The following is a 5,778-nucleotide window of genomic DNA, read 5'->3' on the forward strand; positions in this document are numbered from 1 at the left end:
TGGTGGGAAGTTTAAATTTATTTAAACAATTGTAGAAAGTGAATGAAAGAAAAATGTGAGTTGTAGAGCTCCAGTAATTTTTATCATGGGTTCTTTTTTCCACTGTTTGAACTAACATTAAATTTCAAGTTTTACATGAGACATATAATATATAAAGTGAGACTACTACTTTTTGGTGGGAAGTTTAAATTTATTTAAACAATTGTAGAAAGTGAATGAAAGAAAAATGTGAGTTGTAGAGCTCCAGTAATTTTTATCATGGGTTCTTTTTTCTACTGTTTGAACTAACATTAAATTTCAAGTTTTACATGAGACATATAATATATAAAGTGAGACTACTACTTTTGGGGGGGAAGTTTAAATTTATTTAAACAATTGTAGAAAGTGAATGAAAGAAAAATGTGAGTTGTAGAGCTCCAGTAATTTTTATCATGGGTTCTTTTTTCTACTGTTTGAACTAACATTAAATTTCAAGTTTTACATGAGACATATAATATATAAAGTGAGACTACTACTTTTTGGTGGGAAGTTTAAATTTATTTAAACAATTGTAGAAAGTGAATGAAAGAAAAATGTGAGTTGTAGAGCTCCAGTAATTTTTATCATGGGTTCTTTTTTCTACTGTTTGAACTAACATTAAATTTCAAGTTTTACATGAGACATATAATATATAAAGTGAGACTACTACTTTTGGGGGGGAAGTTTAAATTTATTTAAACAATTGTAGAAAGTGAATGAAAGAAAAATGTGAGTTGTAGAGCTCCAGTAATTTTTATCATGGGTTCTTTTTTCTACTGTTTGAACTAACATTAAATTTCAAGTTTTACATGAGACATATAATATATAAAGTGAGACTACTACTTTTTGGTGGGAAGTTTAAAATTTATTTAAACAATTGTAGAAAGTGAATGAAAGAAAAATGTGAGTTGTAGAGCTCCAGTAATTTTTATCATGGGTTCTTTTTTCTACTGTTTGAACTAACATTAAATTTCAAGTTTTACATCGGACATATAATATATAAAGTTAGACTACTACTTTTGGGGGGGAAGTTTAAATTTATTTAAACAATTGTAGAAAGTGAATGAAAGAAAAATGTGAGTTGTAGAGCTCCAGTAATTTTTATCATGGGTTCTTTTTTCTACTGTTTGAACTAACATTAAATTTCAAGTTTTACATGAGACATATAATATATAAAGTGAGACTACTACTTTTTGGTGGGAAGTTTAAATTTATTTAAACAATTGTAGAAAGTGAATGAAAGAAAAATGTGAGTTGTAGAGCTCCAGTAATTTTTATCATGGGTTCTTTTTTCTACTGTTTGAACTAACATTAAATTTCAAGTTTTACATGAGACATATAATATATAGAGTGAGACTACTACTTTTTGGTGGGAAGTTTAAATTTATTTAAACAATTGTAGAAAGTGAATGAAAGAAAAATGTGAGTTGTAGAGCTCCAGTAATTTTTATCATGGGTTCTTTTTTCTACTGTTTGAACTAACATTAAATTTCAAGTTTTACATGAGACATATAATATATAAAGTGAGACTACTACTTTTGGGGTGGAAGTTTAAATTTATTTAAACAATTGTAGAAAGTGAATGAAAGAAAAATGTGAGTTGTAGAGCTCCAGTAATTTTTATCATGGGTTCTTTTTTCTACTGTTTGAACTAACATTAAATTTCAAGTTTTACATGAGACATATAATATATAAAGTGAGACTACTACTTTTGGGGGGGAAGTTTAAATTTATTTAAGCAATTGTAGAAAGTGAATGAAAGAAAAATGTGAGTTGTAGAGCTCCAGTAATTTTTATCATGGGTTCTTTTTTCCACTGTTTGAACTAACATTAAATTTCAAGTTTTACATGAGACATATAATATATAAAGTGAGACTACTACTTTTGGGGGGGAAGTTTAAATTTATTTAAACAATTGTAGAAAGCGAATGAAAGAAGAATGTGAGTTGTAGAGCTCCAGTAATTTTTATCATGGGTTCTTTTTCCCACTGTTTGAACTAACATTAAATTTCAAGTTTTACATGAGACATATAATATATAAAGTGAGACTACTACTTTTGGGGGGGGGGAGTTTAAATTTATTTAAACAATTGTAGAAAGTGAATGAAAGAAAAATGTGAGTTGTAGAGCTCCAGTAATTTTTATCATGGGTTCTTTTTTCTACTGTTTGAACTAACATTAAATTTCAAGTTTTACATCGGACATATAATATATAAAGTTAGACTACTACTTTTGGGGGGGAAGTTTAAATTTATTTAAACAATTGTAGAAAGTGAATGAAAGAAAAATGTGAGTTGTAGAGCTCCAGTAATTTTTATCATGGGTTCTTTTTTCTACTGTTTGAACTAACATTAAATTTCAAGTTTTACATGAGACATATAATATATAAAGTGAGACTACTACTTTTTGGTGGGAAGTTTAAATTTATTTAAACAATTGTAGAAAGTGAATGAAAGAAAAATGTGAGTTGTAGAGCTCCAGTAATTTTTATCATGGGTTCTTTTTTCTACTGTTTGAACTAACATTAAATTTCAAGTTTTACATGAGACATATAATATATAGAGTGAGACTACTACTTTTTGGTGGGAAGTTTAAATTTATTTAAACAATTGTAGAAAGTGAATGAAAGAAAAATGTGAGTTGTAGAGCTCCAGTAATTTTTATCATGGGTTCTTTTTTCTACTGTTTGAACTAACATTAAATTTCAAGTTTTACATGAGACATATAATATATAAAGTGAGACTACTACTTTTGGGGGGGAAGTTTAAATTTATTTAAACAATTGTAGAAAGTGAATGAAAGAAAAATGTGAGTTGTAGAGCTCCAGTAATTTTTATCATGGGTTCTTTTTTCTACTGTTTGAACTAACATTAAATTTCAAGTTTTACATGAGACATATAATATATAAAGTGAGACTACTACTTTTGGGGGGGAAGTTTAAATTTATTTAAGCAATTGTAGAAAGTGAATGAAAGAAAAATGTGAGTTGTAGAGCTCCAGTAATTTTTATCATGGGTTCTTTTTTCCACTGTTTGAACTAACATTAAATTTCAAGTTTTACATGAGACATATAATATATAAAGTGAGACTACTACTTTTGGGGGGGAAGTTTAAATTTATTTAAACAATTGTAGAAAGCGAATGAAAGAAGAATGTGAGTTGTAGAGCTCCAGTAATTTTTATCATGGGTTCTTTTTCCCACTGTTTGAACTAACATTAAATTTCAAGTTTTACATGAGACATATAATATATAAAGTGAGACTACTACTTTTGGGGGGGGGGAGTTTAAATTTATTTAAACAATTGTAGAAAGTGAATGAAAGAAAAATGTGAGTTGTAGAGGTCCAGTAATTTTTATCATGGGTTCTTTTTTCCACTGTTTGAACTAACATTAAATTTCAAGTTTTACATGAGACATATAATATATAAAGTGAGACTACTACTTTTTGGTGGGAAGTTTAAAATTTATTTAAACAATTGTAGAAAGTGAATGAAAGAAAAATGTGAGTTGTAGAGCTCCAGTAATTTTTATCATGGGTTCTTTTTTCTACTGTTTGAACTAACATTAAATTTCAAGTTTTACATCAGACATATAATATATAAAGTTAGACTACTACTTTTGGGGGGGAAGTTTAAATTTATTTAAACAATTGTAGAAAGTGAATGAAAGAAAAATGTGAGTTGTAGAGCTCCAGTAATTTTTATCATGGGTTCTTTTTTCTACTGTTTGAACTAACATTAAATTTCAAGTTTTACATGAGACATATAATATATAAAGTGAGACTACTACTTTTTGGTGGGAAGTTTAAATTTATTTAAACAATTGTAGAAAGTGAATGAAAGAAAAATGTGAGTTGTAGAGCTCCAGTAATTTTTATCATGGGTTCTTTTTTCTACTGTTTGAACTAACATTAAATTTCAAGTTTTACATGAGACATATAATATATAGAGTGAGACTACTACTTTTTGGTGGGAAGTTTAAATTTATTTAAACAATTGTAGAAAGTGAATGAAAGAAAAATGTGAGTTGTAGAGCTCCAGTAATTTTTATCATGGGTTCTTTTTTCTACTGTTTGAACTAACATTAAATTTCAAGTTTTACATGAGACATATAATATATAAAGTGAGACTACTACTTTTGGGGGGGAAGTTTAAATTTATTTAAACAATTGTAGAAAGTGAATGAAAGAAAAATGTGAGTTGTAGAGCTCCAGTAATTTTTATCATGGGTTCTTTTTTCTACTGTTTGAACAAACATTAAATTTCAAGTTTTACATGAGACATATAATATATAAAGTGAGACTACTACTTTTTGGTGGGAAGTTTAAATTTATTTAAACAATTGTAGAAAGTGAATGAAAGAAAAATGTGAGTTGTAGAGCTCCAGTAATTTTTATCATGGGTTCTTTTTTCTACTGTTTGAACTAACATTAAATTTCAAGTTTTACATGAGACATATAATATATAAAGTGAGACTACTACTTTTGGGGGGGAAGTTTAAATTTATTTAAACAATTGTAGAAAGTGAATGAAAGAAAAATGTGAGTTGTAGAGCTCCAGTAATTTTTATCATGGGTTCTTTTTTCTACTGTTTGAACTAACATTAAATTTCAAGTTTTACATGAGACATATAATATATAAAGTGAGACTACTACTTTTGGGGGGGAAGTTTAAATTTATTTAAGCAATTGTAGAAAGTGAATGAAAGAAAAATGTGAGTTGTAGAGCTCCAGTAATTTTTATCATGGGTTCTTTTTTCCACTGTTTGAACTAACATTAAATTTCAAGTTTTACATGAGACATATAATATATAAAGTGAGACTACTACTTTTGGGGGGGAAGTTTAAATTTATTTAAACAATTGTAGAAAGCGAATGAAAGAAGAATGTGAGTTGTAGAGCTCCAGTAATTTTTATCATGGGTTCTTTTTCCCACTGTTTGAACTAACATTAAATTTCAAGTTTTACATGAGACATATAATATATAAAGTGAGACTACTACTTTTGGGGGGGGAAGTTTAAATTTATTTAAACAATTGTAGAAAGTGAATGAAAGAAAAATGTGAGTTGTAGAGGTCCAGTAATTTTTATCATGGGTTCTTTTTTCCACTGTTTGAACTAACATTAAATTTCAAGTTTTACATGAGACATATAATATATAAAGTGAGACTACTACTTTTTGGTGGGAAGTTTAAATTTATTTAAACAATTGTAGAAAGTGAATGAAAGAAAAATGTGAGTTGTAGAGCTCCAGTAATTTTTATCATGGGTTCTTTTTTCTACTGTTTGAACTAACATTAAATTTCAAGTTTTACATGAGACATATAATATATAAAGTGAGACTACTACTTTTTGGTGGGAAGTTTAAATTTATTTAAACAATTGTAGAAAGTGAATGAAAGAAAAATGTGAGTTGTAGAGCTCCAGTAATTTTTATCATGGGTTCTTTTTTCCACTGTTTGAACTAACATTAAATTTCAAGTTTTACATGAGACATATAATATATAAAGTGAGACTACTACTTTTTGGTGGGAAGTTTAAATTTATTTAAACAATTGTAGAAAGTGAATGAAAGAAAAATGTGAGTTGTAGAGCTCCAGTAATTTTTATCATGGGTTCTTTTTTCTACTGTTTGAACTAACATTAAATTTCAAGTTTTACATGAGACATATAATATATAAAGTGAGACTACTACTTTTGGGGGGGAAGTTTAAATTTATTTAAACAATTGTAGAAAGTGAATGAAAGAAAAATGTGAGTT

The sequence above is a fragment of the Argiope bruennichi genome, chromosome 9, assembly GCF_947563725.1.
Source record: "Argiope bruennichi chromosome 9, qqArgBrue1.1, whole genome shotgun sequence".
In the NCBI taxonomy this organism is placed as follows: Eukaryota; Metazoa; Arthropoda; class Arachnida; order Araneae; family Araneidae; genus Argiope; species Argiope bruennichi.